Here is a 24,588-nt window from a genome sequence, read left to right on the forward strand (position 1 = left end):
AGATGCCCATGATGACATCTAGCTACAAATATAAAAAAGGGAGTTGGTGATATGAGACTACAGCTTAATAGAAAACCACCAATCTAGCTGTCTATGAGATATGGAGTGGTAGGTTATTGGAAAGTGATTTTTTTTTTTATGTAAAGACCTATCAAAAAAATTAGTACACATATATGAGCTAAACTATAATTAGAGTTAATTTGAGAAAGAAGGTAGGTCATCATTATAATGATCTCCAAGCTAGCTGTCACTTAAGGATGAAAGGGAGGTAGGAGTTATGGTAAATCTGCTGGCTGCCCTGAGAAAGTATGTATGGTATACAAAAGAGAGCTGGATTTAAGAGTCAAAGAAATTGGTTTCAAATACAAGCTATTACTTGCTACCTATATGGCCTTGGTTATAGCAATGAATCTTTTAGTAAAATTAAGGTGTTCATTGCTATATGAATAAATACTATATTCATATAGCAATGAATCTTTTAGTAAAATTAATAAAATTAAGGTGGATAATATATATTACCTCTGAAGTTTCTGCCACTCGAAATCAATGTTGCTGCTGCTGCTAATGCATGGATGATGAATGGCACTCCCCAACCAATCATTTAGAACTTGTGACTGCTCTCCTCTTTCTCAACCCTGTCTTCTGCTTTGGGACAAAGTAGAATAGCACTCTGGAAATAACACTGGATTTGAAACCAGAGGACCTGAGTTTGAATCCAACTCTGCTACTTACTACCTGTGACCTAGTACTTAATCTCTTAGGGCTTCAATTCTTCTCCTGTAAGAGAGGTATTAGACTAAAATGGCCTCTAAGGACCCTTTTAGTACTCAATCTAGACCTGTGGTACCACCCAAAATACGACATACTTGAAACCTTGGGGAGTTTTACTCTTCTGCATTTAGATACTCATTCCATAAGCATTGTGCTATGTACAGGTTAAGAATACTTTTTCTTCCCACCAAAAAAAGTTATCACTTAAGCATTTGGTGACCGTATTTTCTAAACTAAAATTAAGATATGAAATAACAAAAAAATTTTTTTATTATTTTGTTCACAGGTATAATGGGACAGAATCTGACCTGTCCTAGAAAATCCCAAATGTATTCTTTGATATTACTACTATCACATAAATAATAATGTGGAGTATTTATTATTCAATCCTAATGAGATTAGAATTAGTCCTACAGATTCCCAAAGCCAAGTAAAAGGATAGTTATGCTTCTACCAAACCAAGTTAAAACTCTGAATGAATTTTCCCATAAAAGCATTGATATAAAGGTTAAATTCTAAAGATCAGCTACATTTTCTCTCTAACAGGTTTCTGGAAGCTGATCTTAATGCTTAACAAATTGCTTACTGAATTGACCACCATTTGGCCGGCATTCTTAAAGGTTCAAAAAATTTTGTCATGTTACCCAATTTACATTTATTTTGAACATTTAACTTCTTTCATTTTTCATTTTAGGTGTTCCCTGCCTCCCCATTCTTTCTATATTACATATTGCTCATGACTGTTTCTTGTTTAATTATACTTGCCACCACCCTAATTTAGGTCCTATCTCCTATCATTTGTTGCCAGAACTAATATGATTTATCTACTTCAAAAGACTCTTGTGAGGAAAGAATTTTGCAAACTTAAAAATGCTAATTTAGTGTAAGTTTATATATAACTCCTTAAACATTTTTTTCTGGTCCACAATTTCTTCCTTCTTTTTGTTGTTTGTTTCATTTATGACTGACTCTCTGTGACCTCATTTAGGGTCTTCTTGGAAAAAAATACTGGAACCATTTACCATTTACTTCCCAAGCTCATTTTACCAATGAGGTACACCTAAAGCAAAAAGGGTTAAGTAACTTGCCTAAAGTCACATAGCTAGTAAGCGTATGAAGCTATATTTGAACTCAGGTTTTCTTGACTCCAGGACCAGTATTCAATCTATTTTGCTACTTAGCTGTCCCTTTCCTTCTCATATTCAGCAACAAAATAATTTGGGCTCCAAAACTATCAGTATCACCTTTCTATTACTTCTAGAATTAAAAAAAAAAAACCACTAGAGCCTTGAATTTAAGGTCACAATTGACTCCAACCTACATTCTTTCCATATTTATTTACTCCATAATCCAAAATTAGGCTGGACTACTAGCTCTGACCTAAAACTGATATGCAATCCATCTTTGTATATCCTCCCCCCCAGGCCAGAAATAAGTGCTCTTAGTCTCTCCCTCAATCCTGCCTTTTAGAATCTTAACCTTCTCCATAGCGCATTCACTAACACTCATAGATAAAAGTATTTTCTCCAGCCTCACATTTTCTTAAAGCACTTTGTATTGTCTTCATCTGTGTCATATATACCATATATAATATAAGCTCCTTTAGGGCAGGAACAATATCATTTTTTAAAAAAAAATCTGTATCCCCAACTCCAAGCAGTGCCTTCCACACCTAGAGGTCCCTAAAAAATTGAATTCAGTACAACTTATTATAATATTAATCTCAGGAACTCTATATAATTCGGCTTGGGGAGAAATGAGCAAAATCTTATTAATTTGAATGTTCTGGTTGTGCATTTTGTGTAGCAGCAAATAACAGAACTAGACTACAATCCAATCTAGAGCCTTCTTCACTTGGGAAATTTTAAAATAGCAAAAGGAAAAGTATTAACTGAAGCAGTTAATAACTAATATTAACAATATTAATAAAAGTGAAAGTGCTTAATTAATGCTTGTTGGAGTTTCTTGGCAACCACTCTTTAAGGGCTGAAAAAGTTTTATCTTAATTCACATGTATCTTTTATGAATATTTAATTTCTTTCATGTTTCAAATTAGTTGTTCCACAAAAACTGTCTAGGAAACTCTACATTCAACTTTCCTTCAAAGATTCATTTACTCCTTTGGATTCGGTGATCCCCTCTACGTAATTCTGGCATGCAGCTTGGCTCACAGAATTGAGGGGCAGAGCAGCTAAATTAAGCTAACCTCCTAACCAATGGGGCATTTAGGCGTTCTGCTAAGTAGGCAATACAGTGACCGACCTCCTCATCTCTGTCAATAACGATTCCTAAGGAGCGAGGGGCATGGCAGGGCTGAGGAACCCAAAGGCTAATCTGTGAGGAAAGAGCTCAAGGCCGGGGATCGATAACCATTTCAGAACAAGGCGGCCATTACCTACAGTGAATAAGGGACAATTCTCCGTCTTCCCCAGTCACTAAGTCCCAGGAAGACCTGAGGGGGCAGCAGGAGCAGCACCTGGTCCCCATCCCTCAGGTGCGGAACCAACTTTCTTCCCAAAGACCCTTTTCCCGCCCCTCTCACGCAGACCCCCTAAGGGTCCCAAGGTGGAGGAAGGGGTTAGTACTAGGAGGAAGAGGAGTAGGAGGAGGGGCTGAAGAAGGTAACGGCGCCCCACCCCCACCCCAGGGTAGTTTTCTCTGCCTCTCCTCAGGCTTCTTGCTTCAGCTGACAGGAACACAGCAGATAGATCAATCGCAAGCGGAACAAAACACAGCTTCGAGAAGAAGAGGAGGGGGTAGGGTTAGGGCTCGGGAATTACCCACTCAGAGAGGAATGGCCGGCGACATCTGTCCCACCCTCGGCCCCCTCACCTGCCCAAAGGGCTGTCGTCGTCCCACGGACGAGAGTTGGAGGTGGCCGGTCCCATCCAGGTGGCTGGCTCTCTGTCCCCGGCCCCGGCCCCGCGGCGAATGCGCTTGTACCCAGGTGGCTGTCTCCCGCCGGGTGCTAGCAGCCCTCGACGCCCATAGAAGCTGGGGTTGCCGCCTTCTTCCCCTTCCCTGGTGCCGCTTTTTCCCGCCCCCCCGCCAGCCCAGCCGGCCTCCAGTCTTACAGGGAAATTGTGCCGGGCGGGACTACTTCCGGCAGAGGCCCAGCCCTTTTCCCTCTCCCTTAGCCCCTTCCTCCCAGAGATCCCCTCTAACTGTCTCCTTTACTCGCCCCAGTTTAGAGCACCACCCTCTTAAAGACTCCGGGAGGCCCCACTTCCGGCAGCGCCAGATAAATCCCAGACCCCTCGGGGAGAGTTAACTACGGTTAGTTTGTTTTTTTTGTTTTTTTCCACTGATTGAAGCGCCCCCCTCCGGCAAATAATCATTCCCTTTCTTCTGGGTCAGGTGGGTTGTAGATTGCACCTCCAGCGAATTCGGATGACTGGTTGCGGGCCGGGTGCTGTGACTGTGTTTTGGAAGCGGTGACGAGCTTCGCGCGGTTGCTATTAGCAAAGAACATGTGATAGGGGTCTTTTCTGTGCATTCTGTTTGAAAGATTCGCCAGAAAGGACCTCAGAAACCTTACTCTTTTTACAAATTGGGAGAAAGGCTCTGAAGAGCAAAGAGACCGGCCCAAGGCCAAGCTTAGGTCGTGGTGGCCGGAACCAGAATTTGCAAATGGGCGACTTGTAGTTGGGCCCTGGGGTGCAAAAGAGTAGGCGAGATTGAGCTTAAAAAGTTTGTGATCGAAATTTCTCAAACCCAAAGGGGCTGCTTCTTGTTGGCGACGTATACGTAAACATTAGTCAATGTTTCTTTACCCGGAGCTAGAGTTTGATGGGGACGCCACTCTTAAATCTACCTGCAAACCCAAGCCTCCATGGAAGTGTCCCACGGGGAAATAGAAATAAGTGTAAAAAGAGAAAGGGAGGGGAAGGGGTAGGAGGTGGGGAAGAGAGCGCGCACTGGATTCTGGGCAAGGTAGTGTTGCTTTGGTCAGCCAGTCTATATATATTATTAGTTAGTGAAGTGAGTGGAGCTGTATTTTGTTTGGCAAGGTCTGCTGCAGTGGCTCTTGAGGTTTTAATGATTTTACTAGATTTATACAAGCTATTTAAATTCTAATCCCATTCTTTTATTCCTATAGGTGTCAGTATCTAAAATGCATGGGCGTTCAGGCTCTGTAAAGGTGACCGAGATTTGGGGGACCGAAAAAACCTATGCTACTTGTTTTTTTGGGAAAAAAAATTTAGCAAAAAAGAAAATAATCCAGGTGATTGTACTTAATTGAATAGCTTTTCTTTTTAAAGTGGATTTTCTGAATCAAAAGAGCAAGATAATTTTCAGAACTGAAATTGGTATTTTAGCTGCAATAACCTAGGCAAGTTTTGATGTGAAATTGCCATCGTGAACTATATTACAGACATATTGATTAGAGAGAGAGAAAGCAAGGTCATCTTATAATTCCAGGAATATTATCAAACGACTACTCCCAACCTGATGTTGTGCTATGGGATTGCAAAGACAAAAACCGAAACTGCTGTTCCCCCCTTTTACCAAAGAACTAAATCTATTCATGTACAAAGCTATATAAGGAGTAGTTAATTCTAAGGAGAGAGATGTTAAGTGGGGACAACTGGGAAGGCTTCTCCGAGGAAGTATTATTAATATATATATATATATATATATATATATATATATATATATATATACACACATATATGCAAAGATGTTAAAGCAAATATATGGAAGAATGATTATTTACATAGTGCATTCTACACTATTCTAGGGTATTGGTAGTGGAGGAAGTGAACCAGAACAGGCTTCACAGTATGCAGTACTTAGGCTTTCTGCAGAAAAATTTCCCCGTCCTAGAGTCTCGAAATCACATGGTTCTACTGATTTTAAATTACACTAGTACTGTCAAGAGATATGATTTTAAGGACTGGGTTCTGTCTGGAAGGGCGGGATATATGACTAAGAAAAAAACATGTATTTTGCAAAATTCTGCTTTTTGGAATTGGGACAATTAAAAAGCTCTGGTAAGTTGTATTCCAAACAAAAACAATGAAAAACCCGAGAAATTAAAAAAAAAACTGTATTTGCTTTTTAACACTGGTGTACAAATGGAACTTTTTTAGTTTCATTGAAAACAAAATTCAAAGTTAAATTTAGCAGTAGAATTGTGGTATTCAAATATTTATTGGTGTTATATACATGTATGCTGAGTGAGATGTATAGACTTGCCTTTCTCTGCCTACCTTTTTTCAAAATATAAAAAAGGTAATTTTTTAAATTAAAGATTATATAGAGATGGTCAATTGTTGTTTAGTGGTGTGATTTCAAATACAGTACTGCTGTCTGTCACTTAACTTCTATGTGCCACTGCTTTAACTCTTTAGGATTTTACTAAGTCTTGGATGACTCTCCATATTGTAAATTGGTAGAAGAAGTGCTGATGAAATCACTAATCTTTTGTATTTTTGCATAAGGATTATGTGCCAGATGAATATTAAAATTGTTAATGTAGACCCAGGCAACTCAAAAACACAATTCCCTTTTTTTGTTAATCTACTTGTTCTTAAAACAAGTTCTGACAAAAAGTTTATTTAATCATAATCCTTATTATTTCAATTTAAACTCATTTCTATTTATGACTTTTACCCCTATATTTAACTATTCTTTACAAAACCTTTTTCATTCCCTTACAAACCATTTTCATTAGACTTTTTTGAAAATAAGTCATTCTGTGTTTTCCAATAGTCTTTTCATTTATACCCACTCAGTATTGAAAACTGCAACAGTAAGTTTGAATAATAGACAAAAATCAATAATAATAAAGCCAACTCAACTGACTACCTAAATCTTGACAATTACCTGCATTTTCTCCCTCAAAATAATTTAATACATTAAAATTTTTTTTGATTTGCTCTCTGATGCTATTGTTATAAAATCATAGGAGCACCATTAGACTTAAAGAACCTTTAGAAGCCATCCAGTCAAACCCCCTCATTTCCAGATTAAGAACTGAGACCAAGAGATTAAATTACTTGCTTAAGTGCCTGAGGAGAGTTTGAACTCAGATCTCCCTCAGTCCAAATTCAGTATTCTATGTTATTATACTACTTATAAATGATTATGGCGCTTTTGTAAGAAATGAAATCCCTCACAGAAATCCCAGTTTCCATTCAGAATCCCTGTGATTCAGTTATAGGCTGCCCTCAATGGAAACTACTTCCCTTTCTAGCATTACCTGTTCTTTTCTATGCCTTGTGGAACTTGCTGACACACTGCCCTTCATTTTAGGCCTTTTTCTATCATTTGTTCCTTCCATCTTTTTGCATCACAGAAATCTGAATCTTCCCAGAAGATAATGTATCCCTGACCATAGTCCCATATCTACCTTCTTCCACCTTCTCTAAAATGCTTGTTCACCAAAAAGAAGCTAGCATGTGTTTTTTTTTAATAATCTATTATCACTGTCCCTTCTAGACTATCCACTTTTATCTCAACAGTCTTTCATTATTTAAATTCTCAACATGTAGATTAGACCCTATCTGGATCCTTATTATTTCCCTCCCCTCCATTATCTCTCCTTTCTCCTGAAATTCAGTACTAATATCAATATTCTTTAACCTGATACCTGTCTCAAATTTTGGCAATTTTTTTTTAAACCCTTACCTTCCATCTTGGAGTCAATATTGACTCCATGGCAGAAGAGTGGTAAGGGTAGGCAATGGGGGCCAAGTGACTTGCCCAGGGTCACACAGCTGGGAAGTGTTTGAGGCCAGATTTGAACCTAGGACCTCCTGTCTCTAGGCCTGGTTCTCAATCCACTGAGCTACCCAGCTGCCCCTCAAATTTTGGCTTGAAGTACAATTGAAGTACAACATTGCTTCCAGTACAATTTCCTTCACTCTCAATTAATACTTAAAAAATATGAAATACCCACATTAGTAAAAGAAAAACTAGGTAACTTAAGTCATTTAATATTCAAAACAAGACATCCAACAAGCTATGTATAAGCTTACAAAGAAAACAAAAACCCCAGCACCAGACAGATTTATAAGTTAAATTCTATCAAACATTTAAAAAACATTTAACTTAGGTATTAAATTGTTTGCAAAAAAAGGGAAGAGACCTTCCAATCTATTTATGGTTCAAAATTTGCCTTGAACTAAACAAAGCAAAGGAAAAAAGACTACCAATAACCCTAATGAATGACATAAATACTTTAAGTAAGATATTAGCAGTTAGACAAAGTAATATATAAAAATAACATCACCAAATTGGGTTTGTACCAGAATTGCAAGATCCATAGTAATAACAATAAAACAAGATTACATAGGTAATTCAGGCTTAAGAAGACCTGACAACTTCTATAACTTCTATAACTTCTGTTAAAAACTGCCAGGACAAAATTCTTAACCTTTATGTGTGTTGTGGACCCTTTAGGAAGGGTGGTGAAGGCTTTGACCTCCTTTCAGAATAATGTTTTGAAATTCATGAAATAAAATGCATAGAATTGCAAACGAGACTGATGATCTTGAAATAGTTATCAAAATAGTTTTTAAAAGTTCATAGACTCTAGGTTAAAAATCTCTGGAACAAATGGACTTTTCCTTAATATAGTACAGATTATTATATTATATATATGAAAAAGTTAGAGCAAATATTTTATGTTATGGAATAAAATTAGAGGTCTCTCCAATAAAATTGTGACAAGGCACAAGAATTCCCATTATCACTAAAATAACATGGTGTTAGAAATCCTTGGTACAGCAATAAGAAAAAACTAAGTTACAAAAGAAGAAACAAAATTTTTTGTTTTGATCATTTACTTTAAAAACTCCAGAATCAACAAAATAATTGAAAACGATTAATAAATTCACCAAAGTTTAGGGTACAAATACCAATATTCCTATGTATTACCAAAATCCAGCAGGGAGAAGTAGAAAGAGCTATTCCATTCAAAATAACCACAGAATCTGAAAAAATATTTGGGAATTTATCAAGATACTTCCAGGAACTATATGAATGAAACTACAAAAAACCCTTTACATAACTAGAGATCTAAACTGGAGAAAAAGTAATTGGTCATGGGCAGGTCATGGAATTATGATAAAAATGATAGTACTATGTAAATTATTTAGTGTGATGTCAAAACACCAAATAATTGTCTTATAGACATAGAAATCTATTTAAAAATCAGACAGCTAAAAAGTCAAGAATTTCAAGGGAAATAATTTTAAAAAAGCAAGTGCATAATAAGGGGGTCTAGCTGCATCAGATTTCAAATTATACCAAAAAGGAGTAATTGTCAAAATGATAATGGTTAAAAATAGACCAAACAGTGGAAAGAAGCAAATGGACACAATAGTAAAGTGTATAATAAACTCAAAGACTCCATTTCAAGGGGAAGGACTGACTTTTCAACAAAACTGTTAGAAAAACTGGAAAGCAAACTACAGTAAATTAGACAGCCCAGCATTTCACACCACATGCTAAGAGAAACTTCAAATGGTTTGTGATTGAGGCATCAAAAGTGACATCATAAAGCAAATTAGAACAAGGGAAAAAAATCACTTTTTAAATCTATGAATATAGGAAGTTTGACCAAGAAATAGTACCACAGGAAAATAAAATGGGTAATATTTGATTATATAAAATTAAAGAGTTTTTTTGCACAAGCAAAACTAATGTTAAAAATAGAAGAAAAGCAAAAGAGGAAAAACCTTTACATTAAGTTTCTCTGATAAAGGTCTCATATTCAAGATAACTAGGTAATTCAAATGTGTAATAATAAAGGACATTCTATAGTAGATAAATGATCAAAGACTATGAAGAGACAGTTTTCAAAGAATGTAATCCAACAAACTTTTAAAAATGTTCCAAATTATTAATAATTAGAGAAATACATATTAAAGCAACTTTGAGGTTTTACCTCATACCCCATCAGATTGACAAAGATGATAAAAAGATGTCAGGGTCTTCTCAATGACCCCTTGACTAATGCCACTGTTTTTCTTGAACTACCCTATTGTCCAGGGCCTGAACATGACCCAGAGGGCCAATCAGGAGGCCCTGTAAGCTTGACGTAACAATAGTCCTTTGCATATCGTTCTAGTGAACTCCAAGGGTCCTGCAGCAAACACAGAACCAGTTAAGAGTAGATGATCCATAAACTTCACAAACAACTGCTGAACCCCTATCCAGGTCATAAGGCCAACCTGAATTGAGGAAAAATACCTGCTGCCAGGCAAAAGAGAGACAGACCCTGGCATAATTAAACACTTTGTTGCTGGGCAGAGTTCAAACCACTTCCTTAAGGGCTCCCCCCCCCTTTCCCCCGCGACCTGTTCCTGCTAAAACTCTATTTAACACTGCTTTGCCTGCTGGCACTTAGTATTAGCACTGGATTCTGACAAGCACATCTCAATTTCTCTCCTCCAAAGAAATAAACAGTTTTTGCTAATGATTTACTTTGAGCTCTTTGGTACTTTATTTTTCAGAGTTAACGGTAAATTGGTGTCAGAAGTGGGATCAGAAAACTGAGACCTTCCTGTCCTGCCAGGCTCAACCTGCAGTTCTACAAGCAGCAGAAAATCCTCCCTTCTTTGATCCCTGAGTTCCTATCTTGCTTGGTTGAGCTCTGAGCCTTTGGAGAACAGAAGCTTTACTATCAGACTGAAAGGAGCCTTGCTTCTTCTCTGGGAAGTCTTTTTGAAGCAGGTACCTTTTTGGTTTTTCCTTTTATTAACTTAAGATGGGATATTGTGATAGCAAAGGAGAATCCCCCCAAAATACAACTGCAGATCATATGCATCTAATACACGGACCTGAAATTTGTAAATACTTAATCAGTTGGTAAAACCTAACTAAAGGGAATCTCTGACATTGTTGGCCAGTTTCATAGTAATAAAGTTTTTCCAAAAGAAATCCAACAAAGTAGAGAAGAAAATTAAGTTCCCTAAGTGAGATGCTTTTAACAAATGGTAATTAGAAACTGTTAGGAGAGAGGCTGAGAGTATCCTGACTTCTGTTAAGGAATACTTAAGCAAAACAAAACTAGAAAAACTAAGTGGAAGACCACCTCTGCTTGCTGTAGAATTGTTCTTCTTTTAATTTTTATATATATAAAATAATAATAGAAGCATTCTATTAATGCTTCCAACATTCAATTGACCTCTTTTGATTGGCCTACTGTGACCACCAGCACCTGAGGCAAGACATATGAGATCTCAAGGCTTACTAGATGGCAGGTCCTTTACTATCAACTTTTGGTATCTACCCCATCCTCATTTGTCCCTGTCCAGCCACCACCTTCCTGATTGCAGAATACCCTTTTAAGGTAAAGAAAGAAACTGTAGTAGGAACAGGAAAAGACAGTAGGGAACCTACCTACTCCTTCTCCCCTTGGACCAAGACTGAACTTAGGGCCATGGCCAAAGAGTTCTCTCAAACAAGAGAGGACCCTTTGTCATTTAAATGAGAGTTTCAGGTCACCCCATCTACCTACAACACAGGGCTTTCCAACATTTAGCAACTAATTCAAACCCTTGGAGGCCTGGGGAATCCCCTGGTTCAAGTCAACTGAATTTGTCCCCTTGGCAAATTCAGATGGTTCAGGGACCCACAAGATATCAGATAATTAAGCATGCCCAAGAAGTGAGTTGGGCCCTTCTTGACACTATTTCTGAGGTATTCTCCAAATCAGTTGATCAGGGAAATTTCAGTCCTGGTGTATCACCAAGAGACTGGAGAAAGTGTATATATGGTCTATGATAAGTTTCTACATTCTTGTGATTCACACACTGGGTTATGGCATAATGGTCCTTTGATAAAAACAACAACAACAACAACAACATTGGATTGACAGACTAAAGAACCTAATGTGGCCAATACATGTCAGCCCATTCTTTCCTTAGTCAAGGAAAGAAGACTAATAAAATTATGAACCTCCAAATTATCCAGTTAGAGAAAGGGAGAGATGGACCAGCTGATCGAACATGTTTCTATTGTAAAAAAAACTGTCACTGGAAGCATGACTGTCCTGCCCTCCAAAGAAAACTTAGGGCCTCCCCCCACTCCAATTCAGCAGCCTCTCAGCTTTCCAAGAACCCTAATTGGAATGGAAAGTGGCAGGGCTCTGAGGAATATGTGTCCTCACTACTCATTAGTCATTGTGTATCTGTCTTTGGGCTTCATCTTCAATGGAGTGTGTCCCCTTCATGGTGACTGATTTAAATATTGAAGACACACTAGTAAATATGTTAGTAGATATGGAGAACCACCCTGTATTAGTATTCCCTATGCCCCCACTCCCTTCCTCAGAGTAATAAGTTTGCTACCATTGTGGGGGTGTTCAACACACCCCAGACTGTGTCCCTATCTTAGCCCTTCCTTTTTTTTTTATGAGACCTCACAGATGTCCACTCTTTCCTCTGAAGAAGCTCCTATCTGCCTCCTTAGCCTCGACTTTTCTCACTTTCTACAGGAGCACTAAAGTCCCAAAAGGTATCTCACCTAGTCCCTCTCTGATCCTTTTGCATCTTCTACCTCCTTTCCCCTTATATGCTCTGTACTCTCTTCTCAGTTTAGCTCTCCCTTGGAGGCATTATACAAGGTATTCTGCTGGCACATGGGCTACCTCCAGTGATAGTGGACATGTTCATAGTGCCCCACCTAGTCAGGTTCAGTTTGTTCCTTTGAAGCTTCTTCCTTTCATTCATCAGTAGCCCTTGAGTTGAAGGAGCCAGTCCTTTGATTCAGACCTTTTTGTCTGCTGAGTTAATTTCCCCTTGTACTTATCCTTACAATACTCTAATATTTCCAATTAGGAAACCCAAGGGTGGGAGATGGAGGTTGGTCCTTGACTTTGTACCATAAATGTCCCCTGGGCACCCATCATCCTTAACCCCCAACCCTCTTAACCAATGTGCCTGTCACCACTTCCCATCTCTATTATTGACCTCCTTAGTAAGTTCTTTTCTTAGTCTTGGTTCATTTCCAGTATCTTTTTGCCTTCACTGAGAAGGATCCTGGTATACCATCACCTTGAGGTTATACTGAGTCTAACTAACTTCTCTCGAGTTCTCATGCAGGACCTGGTGTAGCTCCAGTTCTTCTGTTCCTCAATCATTCTCCTACATGTTGATGATTTCCTTCTCTATCTTTCCTCTGTTGATGCTTATATCAAGGACACTATTTTTCTAATTTGACTTGCCACAAAACCTCCAAGTTTTGTATCCCCTCTGCTAAATTCTTGGGCCATCTTCTTGCCCTGATGGCATCTCCCACTCATTCTACACTTGTATAGTCTTAAGGCTCCCCATTCCTTCCACCCAGCACCAGCTCCAGGCCTTCTCGGGGCTAGCAGGTTATTGCCACCACTGCATAGCTTTCTTTTCACTTAATGCCCCCTTTATGATCTAAAGAACTATGTACCAGCCCTGCTTCTTTGTCTTCTGAAGCAATACCTACTATTGGTCATTGGAGGGCCCCAAAGATCCCATGACTAAAAGGGGGAAACGTCAGGGTCTTTGCAATGACCCTTGAGTAATGCCACTGTTTTTCCTGAGCTGTCCCATTTCCCAGGTCCTGAACATGAACCAGAGAACAAATTAGGAGACCCTGTAAGCTTGACATATCCTCCAAGTGAATCCCAGGGTCCTGCAGAGCCAGTGGCCACTGAACCAATTAAAATCAGCCTCGGGTGATTCCTGAACTGCACAAACAACTGCTTAGCCCCCATCCAGGTCATAAGGCCCTGAATTGAGAAAAATGTCTGTTGCCAGATGAAAGAGAGACCCTGGCATAAATAGATACTTTGTTGCTGGGCAGAGTTCAAACAACTGTACTGCTTCCTGGTCCCCTCCACCCTTGTTTCCACTGAAACTGTATACTCTTTCCTTTGCCTGCTGGAATGGACTTAGTCTTATTACTGAGTCCTGGCATATATGTCTCAGTTTCTTTCCTCTAACAGAATAAAACAGTTTTTGCTAATGATTCACTTGCGAACACTTTATTTTTCAGAGTTAACAATGGTAAAATTACAAATGTTGGCAAGATCAACAGAAAACAGGCACACTAATAAACCATTATTTTAAAAAGGTTTTATTTTTATTTTTATTTTCATTTATTTATTTAATTTGATTTTTAAATTTAAGTATTTTTCCATGGTTACAGGATTCATGTTCTTTCCCTCCTCTTAAAATTTTTTTAAAATGTTTTTTTCTTACATTACCCTATATATCCCAAATGTGTCTCTTTTGCTACCTCCCCAGAGAGCCATCCTATATGAAAAATATTTTTATGGGGGGGGGGGGCGTGAGTTGGCATAATTGATGATACTCTGAAAAAATCTAGAAACATGTGCAATGTTTAATAATTATGGACTTCCTGCATGGCATGAAAAGGTAGGATGATGGTATCCTCTCACCTCTTTTCATTATCGACCTGTTTAATGTTTATAATTTCATTACATTTACTTGAGATTTTTTTGGCGTGTTTTTTGCATTTATATTGTAGTCACTATGAATATTTTTTTTTTTTGTTCTACTACAATCTCCATCAGTTTATGTAGATATTTCTATGCTTTTTTCTACATTCATCACACATATAATTTCTTAATAGCACAGTAATATTTCATTACATGCATATGTCATAAATTGTTTAGCTATTCCCCCATTTTATGGACATTGATCTTCTTTGTTTATAATTCTTAGCTGTCACAGAAAGTGTTGCTATAAATATTTTGGAGTACTTAGAAACTTTTTTCTTATCAATGGCTTCCTTGAGGTGTAAGCCTAATGATGAAACCCCTGAGTCAGAGGCTATGGGCATATTAGTCACTTTATTTGAATAATTCCAAACTACTTTCTGTCATGGTTCTACCATTTCACAGCCCTTCCAACAACATATTACTGTACCTATCTTTTCACAATGCCTCCAACATTGACTGTTGACTTTTTTTGTTATCTCAGGGTTGTTTTGATATGTATTTCTCTTATTATTGGTGATTTGGAACATTTTTTTCAGGGGGTTGTGAATACTTTGCATTCTTTTGAGAAGTGTTTGCTCATATCTTTTGATCATTTACTGAGAAATGCATATGTATGTATCTATGTAAATTTATTTATTGTTTCTATAACTGGAATACCAGATCCTTATTAGAGCAATCTGAAACTTAAGAATTTTTTTCCATTTGATCACTTCCCTTTTTATCCCAGAGCCATTAATGTTATCTGTGAAGAAGTTTTCAGTTTTAAGTAATCAAATATCTATTTTATCTTTTATAATTGTTATCTCCTGTTTCATCAAGAATATCTCCTACCAATGAGAAGCATATGATCTGATAATTTTCTAATTCTTTAATTGTATAATCTTTGACATTTAGAGAGCATATCCATTTAGAATGTATTGTGGTAAAATAAAATAAAATAAATAGAATGTATTGTGGAATGTGGTTTAAATTTAATTTCTGCCAGATTGCTTTCCAGTTTTCCTAGCAGGTATTTTTTGTTGTTGTTTTTAGCAGATAGCAATAACCATAAGACATTATGGAGTTTTCTCTAGGTAATACACATTTTCCACTTCATCAAACTCTGTATTATTGAATTCTATTGTTTCTGAATCTCTATTGCTAGTCTGCTACTTTGATCTGTCTCTATTCTTTAACTAATATCAGATGGTTTTGATGACTGCTGCTTTTTAATATAATTTTAGGTCTAGAAGTACTCTTCTCCCTTGGTCTTTATCTTCTTTCACAATTTCCATTGACATTCTGGATCTTTTATTTTTCTAAATAAATGATTTTTTTTTATAAAGTTCTAAAAAAGTATCCCTTTGGTAATTTGATTATTAGAGCATAAACAGTATAAATTAATTTTAGTAATATAATATTATTTTTATTATATTGGTATAGTTTAGCAGTTTTTTGCAATAATAGCTTATGGTGTTTTGTTATTATATAGCAATGCTTTTGTTTTGTGGCATGTTATTTTGCTTATACTATTAATAGCCTCAGTTAGAATCTTTGATGGGATTTTCCAAGTAAACCATCCTATCAACAAATAGGGCTAATATTATCTCTTCTTTACTTATTTTTAAACTTTAAATTTCTTTTTCTTGTCTTACGGTTATTGCTAGCATTTCCAAAATTATATCAAATGATAGAAGGCATTATTAAAATAGGGAAATAAGAAGGTTAAGTTTTTCAAATAATATAGGTTGTAAATCAAGTGGCTCATGGAGCTTACCCATGGAACTCAAGGAAAGAGTTCCAAAAGGAGTGTCAGGAAATAATAAAAAGAGGACTTGAAGCCTAGAACTGAGAGCTGGGTTCCTGTTTTCTTTGGAACTTGGAGGGAGCACTTTCTTTGATGAGATAACTAACTTTTCCTGGGAGAAGCTGTTGAACCTGACAGCTGAGGCTCTCTGACCAGCTTTCCAGAATCTGGATAGATATCACATCTAAATTAACATCTGCTTCGACCTTTTTGTGCCTGATCTGTTTATGGGCATTTATTGCTATTCCCGTGAGCCAAGCCAACCAGAGAGAGAGGCTATGCCTGTTTGTTTTCAAAGAGACTTATAGCCTCTTAGCTGTAAGACCTTGGGTGACTGCCATACAGTCACCATCTTCAAATCTGAACTATACTTCCATTTACCCAGACTATTTTGGGAGGGGTCATTGTCAGGGAAGCCAGTTGGGATTTTGGGAAACAGTCAGTGTAGTTTGTGTGTAATTGGAAATCTTGTGCCTTTGAACTATATTACCCAGGATCCCACTGACTTCCTGTTGTTACAGGCTGACATAAACAGGAGATAAATTGGGTGGAGTTCCATGACTAGGCGCTCTTTTGCTTCCTCTTGGCAGTTTTGGCAGAGCGGGCATGTTGAGCAGATAGATTAGTTTGAGCAATGAGCACGAGGTTTTTTTTGTTGTTGTTATATATAATTACCTTTTTATTCCTTTACTTCTAGTGATTATAAATAAATCTTATAAAATATATAATATTTGAAGCTATTGTATATTCATTTTAGTTTTTACATTGATGGAGACCACTGAAGTTGGAAAAAGAATTCTCAATTTTTTTAAAGATAAACTAGATAAATTTTGCAAATCTGTGTTTCTCTCCTGCCATTTCTGGTGCCCTGCTCCTGCTTTTTTTTTAGTTCTTTTTCCTATTTTCCCCAGTCACCCCACCCTCCCTGCTGCTTTCATTTGAGTGGCTTTTCAGGGAGTTCTTGGCCGAGAGGGATAAGCTACTTCTCCCTCCCATCCTCTTTGCTGTGGATCCAGCCTCCTGTTGCTAACTCCCTGGGTGGTCCCAGCTGCCTGTTTTCTCACCCACCTTCCCTCTTGGAAGCTGAGATCCTGCAAGCATATTGCTGTCCCCCAAGTTTGACCAGACACTGCCTGGGGGTCTTTGCCATTCCTGCTGTCCATGAGCTACTGCAGTCTGCACCCCCAATTGTCGGAGTGTTCGAAAGCCATTTAGAAACACCTTTGTTTTTGCTGTGGAGGGTGAAGTATAAACCCCTTCTCCCTGCCCCTCCCACCCCCCAGCTAGCCTGCACTAGCTGCTTTTTAGCAGGGGAACACACCCACCCCTACCCCAGTTAGCCTGTGGGGGAGGAGACTGAGGTAGCACATGGCCCCTAGCATTTTACCCCAGGGAGGAAGGACAAGGAAAGTTACTCTTCCAAACAGGAAGTTGAATTGTAAGCATGGCTCACTCTTTGAAAGAGAAGTATATTACCTATCTAAAACAGTTCCCAGTTTTGGGATGCTTTTTCTTCCTACCATTCCTGGGTGCACTGGTTCTTGTGATTAGTTTGAATAATCCTGAGATTCAGGGGAGAAATTCATCTCCTTACATCCTTTTGCCATTTGGGCCTGAATGCTAGAGTTGACTGCGGATTATACCTTGCTATGACAGATATTATTCTCCTTCCTTCAAATGTCCCAGGGATACAATCATTAAGCCTTAAGATAGAGTTGACACCAAATCTAGGTAAGTTCAAAGATTTTATGTGCTTCAGGCTTAGAAGGAGAATAGGGTAAATAACTGGGAATGAAGGAAACAGGAAGTTCTTGATCTAAGCTAATGATGATAAAGATGGTACTTGAATTGAAGGTAATCAGGCTTGCCAGTTGTCAATTGATAATTGCCAGTTGCCAGCCAGGCAGGGCCAGACTGATTCACCTAAATCAGGTTATTTGATGATAGATGTTGTTTCTTTTTGGAATATGATTCAAGGATCAGATTACTCAGTATAAGGATAACATAGGATCTGGGACTCTGGAAATGGTTAGTGCAGATTGCTGGTAACACCATACCACAACATCCCACTTACCCAAATATCTCAGATTGAGACCCTGTCCCAGTTCAAATCCTTCCTTATATACCTGAGCATCAACTGATTTGGCACATGCCAGCCTCTGCCAGGCTCAGTTCATTCCATGTTCTAATCAGGTAACTGTCCATCATCTTGCTTTCCATATTGCTTTGCAAAATATCATTATATGAGACATATTAGAGTCTCATACCAGAGGAGCTATGAAGTTGTTCCTAGGGTGTAGTACCTCTGGCTGGCTCCCAAAAGAGAGCACCTCTAATGAAACCTCAGTTTCTGGACGATCTTAACTCTTCAGCTTAATCTACCTGTACCAGAATGATCTAGATTCTTTGTGACCTTTTAAACCCAAAAGGTTTTCATCAACAGTATAGAGATTTCTGTTTCTTTTTTCTAGAGTCTTCTGCCAAATTTTGGAATGATGGCAGTAATAGACTTTGTTAAAAATATCTCAGCCAAGGTTGAAAGATTTGCTACATCTGTAGAACTTGTGACAAGTATCCATGAGTTCATAGGTTGTTTTTTTTTTTTTTTAATAACACTTAGCAAGTTACTATATACTCATGTGAATCCTATATGATAGTGGGTTTGTTTGCTGTTGTCATTAACTGGGCTATTGGGAATTTTGGTACTTTCTTTGAATGTGCATTACCTGCTGCATTACTGTTTTATAAAACTGTTACTTTGTGAAAATCATTTGCACTCACAGAGTGGTTCATGGTCAAGTTAAAAAGGAAATGAATCTCATTTTAGGATGAGAAACCTTTGTATTCTATCTTTCCTTGGCTGACATACTGTGTCACTGATTGTAACCTATATATTTTTGATTTTTAAAATATTTTTATTATTGTTTTATTTCCTGCATGTACAATACAATATTTGAGTTTTATTTTTTCTCTCCTTTTTTGGACTTGAAACACATGTTACTAGTATTAAAAAGTTTTTGTTTTTGTTTTTATTTTTGCACTAGGATAATTTTAAAAATGTCAATTTACCCTACTGTCATTGTATACCCCCCAAAAAGCTTTAGATTATATAAATACTGCCATTGATTGTTTAAAAAAATTATGGGACTTTTCTTAATGATTCTGTCTGATTCCAGAAGAAGAGAATACAAAAAGAGCCACTGTACAGTGCCAAAGAAGCACAAAGCTAACTTGCATAGTGCCAGTCGAGCACAAGGTCAGAGACCAACCAATCCCAGTGGGATTGATGAAATTTTGAGCCAAGACAAAAGGACTTAAACTTGTTTGGGGTTTGAGATTGCAGTTGTTTTGACATTTCAGAGGCCAGTCTTCCCTGAGCCACATTCTCCCAAGTACCTCACTTTGGCTTGTGACGATTAGTAAATCTACCCTGCCCATCTTTAGATTTAATCACCAAAGGTGAGAATACCTCCAATTTTGGGAGGTACATAACCCATGTGTGCTAGGGTGGGTGACAAATCAGAATCAACTGACTGCCCCCTAGGCAGTCCTAAGAGAAGTGTCTATTGTGATTGGACACACAAACTAGGAGGGAGGCACAGGAAATGACACATAAGTGACCCCTTTAAAAAGAGACCTCAGTCAGCTGGGCTAAGTCTTCTAGCTTTCCTGGTTTGTGGAGGAGTGCTGGCTAGAACGCTGAGACCTTAGTGAGACTGCTGTAATATCTTCTTTAGAAGTCCATGTAGTGAGTTTAAAGACTGAATCTTCCTGAACTTCTCTTAAAGAACTTCCCTTTAATAGAGATTCATCTGAGCCTCTGGCCCTCTGACCCTCAACTTGGGTTAATTAGATCTACTTGGATTAATTAGAAGATCATAGTAATTTACCTACTGTGTTACATTATTATTTCCTTATTTCCTCTCTCTCTTCTCAATTGTAAATAAACTTCCATAAAGTCAATTTTGACTTGAGGTTATTACTTAATTGGGGAAATTTCCCATGGGGAGCACCTTTTAATATATTTGACCCCCAAAACCCTATTTCCCCATTACAGGCTGGCATCCTGGCTCCAGTATCCCTGTGAGATAAGGTCAAATCAGACCTGGAAATGCTGTTTTCCATTTGCTGCTGAAATATAGTCCCTTTTCTGTTTTTCATAGTGTGGCAAACTTTCTGTAGTCTTGGCTACTGATTGGGTAAGTGCATAATTACATAAATCACTTTAATTGGGCCCTGATTCAAGGACCTGTTGTTATAGATTTATTTTTCCTTTACTTAGATTTTTTTAGACATAAGATTTTGATGTTTTATATTCTATCTACAAGTTATTTTTTCTCTTTTATTTGGATTTCTTGATTTTTTTTATTTCTTTTGCCAATTGATTCATATACCTCATAACTCAGCCATGCATCCCTGAGTGAGCCCTGTGTTTGTCACCATCCTCCTCAGGGGGAAATATATTAATTTCCTATAATACAATTTTAAATTCTTTTGAGAGTAATTTTAGGATAAGAAACTTGCTACCTCCTTGAATCCAGAAAGTGAACTGTTTGGAGAAAGCGCCATGAAAATACCTGAAGAGACTACACATGTTTCACCAGAAGATCCAGAGTGAACTTTGGGATGTGGTTATTTGAAATTGGGGGGGGGGGTGAAATGCATTTATTTTGAATGTACACTCTTATGCCAAAGGTGACTGCCCCCAAATTGGCTTTTGTCAATTTGCCTAGCAATCATTGGTTTTGTTCTTTTTCCCCCAAATTATTGTAATTTAAAAGTTGATTATATTTACAAGATTCATTGGAGAGACTAGTCTTCCAAGGGATCTCAGGGGGGAGTGTACTTTTGAACTACATTACCCAGGAACCCATTGTCTTCCTGTTGTTATAGGCTGATGTAGACAGGAGATAAATTGGGTGGAATTCTGTATCTAAGCACTCTTTTGCTTCCTGTTGGTGGTTTTGGCAGAGCAGGTAGATTACCTTGAGTATGTGGTGTTTTTTTTAAATTTTGTTATGTAATTACCTTTTTATTCCTTTACTTCAAGTGATTATAAATAAATCTTATAAAAATATAATATTTGAAGCTATTGTATGTTCATTTAAATTTTTACATTTTTCATTTAGCCTCAAGAAACAGAAGCCAGATTCTTGCAAATCTGTTACTTCAAGTGGGAGGAGTAATAGTATCATAGTGCTAGGGAAATTCTGTTGGTCCTCCTTCCCATTCCCTTTCCTTGTTTAAATTTATTATATTAAACCCTTTTGTTATATAACTATAGTAGTCAAATTGTGTTGTTCATAGTTTCAGGTCTGAGACCTGTCATCTTCTGCCTATCAGCCTGACCAGACAGAGACACTAGAAGTTTCAACTTACCTTCTCTAAAAGTGTTACAATACACTTTTTTTCAGCATCCTTGCTTCATTTCCTTATTTATTGGAAAAATTGTGTCCTCTATTACATATGATGCTTGGTTTTAGTTTTTATGTTTTTTTAAAGGTCTCCCTATGTAGACATACAGGGTTTTTAATAAGAGTATTGTTTTTTGTTAGTGGCTTTTTCCACATCTATTAAGATGATGCAGTTTGGATGTTTTGATTTTTAATATGATTGATTATGTTGATTGTTTTTCTAATATTCTATTCTTACATCCCTGATCTTAATCCCATTTGCTCATAATAAATGATTTTTTCTTTGGATAAGTCATTGTCTGATTAAACAATTTTGACTATGTGTTTCCCTAAATTTTGAGAATAATTTGTAAATTATAGGTGCTTACTGTTCTGAAAAAATTTAAAGAATTCTTCTATGAATTCATCAGGACCAGGAGTTGTTTTTTTTTTTCCCCCCTTAGTAGCTCCTTTACAGCTAGATCTGTTTCCTTTTATAGACTGGGCTATTTAAGATCTCTGTCTGTCTTCTGATATTTTGGCTATTTTATATTTTTTGAAAGTATTCTATTTTGTCGTCTTTGTTTTGTTAACTAACTATGGATAACAAGTTCAGATGGTTCTTTTTATTTCTTCTGGTTTTGCCTTACTCATTTGCTACTTTATTGATTTGATTTTTGTCTTTCTTCTTTTTAATGAGGTTACCTAATGATTTATCAATTTTATTAGCCTTTTCAAAGAACCAGCTTCTAGATATTCATCATTTTTATATTTTCTTGTATTTCAAATTTATCTATTTGCCCATTAATTTTTATATCTCCTTTTATGTGTTTATTTTAGGTAGGTTCATCTGTTTTATAATTTTTTTAAATGCATGTTCAATTCATTAATATTCTTTTTCTATTTTGTTAATGTTTGTAAGATTATGATTTTCTTCTGAGGACTGCTTTAACTTCATTCCAGAAATATTGTTTATGTTGTTTCATCATCATATGTTCTTTCCCATATATACAGTTTCTGTGATTTCTTCTTTAACATACTCATTGTTTTATATTTCATTGTTAAGTCTCCATTTCTGTGTCTTTTGTTTGTGGTTCCTATACCAATTTCTAATTTTATTGCATTATGTTCTGTAAAGCATTATTAGCTATTTCTGCCTTTTTATATTAGTTTGTAATGCCTCTGCCCTAGTTCATTGTCAATTTTTGTAAAAGTTCCATGTGGTGCTAAGCAATATGTATACCAGTGGTTCCCAAACTTTTTTGGCCCTTTCCAGAAAAAATATTACTTAGTGTCCCCTGGAAATTATGAAACTATTTATTGACTCAGAATAGAATGTAATACAAAAAAAGTGTGTCCATTACCACTCCCCTGGATCGCTGCAGCACCCACCAGGGGGCGGTAGCGCCCACTTTGGGAATCACTGAACTCTTGTTAGAAATAAATTTAGGACTCTAGTCCCAATTTTAGAAATAAATTGTCAGAAGAAAATTTAGTCCTAAATTTATTTCTAACACTCTTTTGCTATCCCATTTAGAAGACATCTCTTTAAACTCTAGTTTCTCCCACAATTTGTTTAGTTCCTTTTTTCCTCTTTTGTTGTTGTTTCTGTTAGAATTAAACAAAACCAAGAAAAGGATATCAGGCTCTACTGATTCTATTGTGTTACCTACTATCTGTGTCTTCTTGAAGCTCAGATAATATTTTCTTTATGAATTTGGATGCTAAGACATTTGGAGCATTATTGATATTGGTTTTTTGTCTCTGGCTTCTTTCAGTATAATATAGTTACCTTGTTTTCTCTTTTTTATTTTTTTGAATGTTTGATTTTACTTTGTCAGATATGATAGAATCTGCTTTTTTACTTGATTTCACTTAATTCAAGGTGAAATTTTTTTCTATTCTCTCAGTTTTACTTTGTATATGGCTTTGTTTTTAAAATGTGTTTTGGGTAAGCAACAGATTGATTTTTATCCAATTTTAAAAAATTTTATTGAATTATTTCTTCCATTCGCATTTAAAGTTGTAAGAATTTAGGTTTCTATTTTCCTCCATCTTTCCCACATACTAGGTTTTTTTCTTTCAAATTACAAATTTTTTTTCTTCTGCTATAAACACAGCATTGTACTCCTTCATTTTATCTTTTTTTTTTTTTTTTTAAAGGCACCTCTGTTCTTACTGGCTGTTTTCTATTCACCCTTGAGTTTTATTACCACTTTTTTGGGGCTTCTATTTATTAGCTCTTTTTTTCTCTTGCTTTTCTTGACCTCTCTCTCTTTTTCCTCTAGGTTTGTCAAATAGGTTCCCCCTCTTCCTCTTTTTAACTGGTCTTGTTAATTAGGTTTTTTTAGTTGAATTTTTGTATCCATTATTTAAAAAGGATTTCTGCCACTTTCTTCATGATCCATCCTCTCTACTCTAGACCCTAATTTCTTTTCTATTTGGCATTTTCTGCCACTACTTAAATACGAGTCTTCCTATTTTCTATTGTACCTCACTTCCATAATAGTCCATGTTATTGCAAATGTCTCAGAAGACACTGCCCCATGTTATGAGTCCTCCCCCACCACATCTCTGATGGTGTAGCTCCCCACTGATCAATACCTACTATCCCTTAGCTACCTTTTCCCCCCACATTTGCATCAAAAATCTCCTCATTGTGTTTATATTCTCCCAGTCCCTTGGTACCAGTTACCTCAGGAATACCAGCTCTCTTCCTTCCCTCCAATTTAGATTGAATAAACTTTTCAACATCAAATGCAGTGTAGAATCCCCATCTTCCTTAACCAACCATCTCTCTCCAACCAGAGGAAGATTCTTCAGAGGAATCCCTTCCCACAACCAAAATAAGACCTTTTTCTTTTTCTCTTCTGTAGGCTTTTCTCTTATGAGAGCACAGGAAGTCACTCTCTCTTCATTGCTAGCCATTGATTTGACCTCAGCATATCACACACACACTCCTCTCTAACTCTCTACTTCCCTTCTTTTCTTTTTCATGTACCCTCCCATGTTGTAGTGTCACAAAAACAAAACAAAACTCATTTTTTCACCTGTGGACAGGGTGTCATCAGGTTCCATCTGTAATGCTTGCCTCCCTTTTGACCATAACCTTTCCACCTCTCCCTCCTGGTGTTGTAATGATGAAAATAAATTGTCAAAACTTTATGGTCTGCCAAATGTTA

At 37.0% G+C, this 24,588-nt stretch overlaps 1 protein-coding gene across 1 annotated transcript in view; it reads left to right on the plus strand.

Moving 5' to 3' along the window:
• Positions 1 to 20,130: 20,130 nt before the first annotated feature.
• Positions 20,131 to 24,588, plus strand: part of GIN1 (gypsy retrotransposon integrase 1) — a 61,473-nt gene continuing 57,015 nt past the window's right edge. Inside the window, exon 1 of the mRNA XM_044657633.1 lies at positions 20,131 to 20,212. The gene's annotated coding sequence lies outside the window, so the exon portion shown is untranslated. The remainder of the gene's footprint in view (positions 20,213 to 24,588) is intronic.

The sequence above is a fragment of the Gracilinanus agilis genome, chromosome 1 (assembly GCF_016433145.1).
Source record: "Gracilinanus agilis isolate LMUSP501 chromosome 1, AgileGrace, whole genome shotgun sequence".
Classification (NCBI taxonomy): Eukaryota; Metazoa; Chordata; class Mammalia; order Didelphimorphia; family Didelphidae; genus Gracilinanus; species Gracilinanus agilis.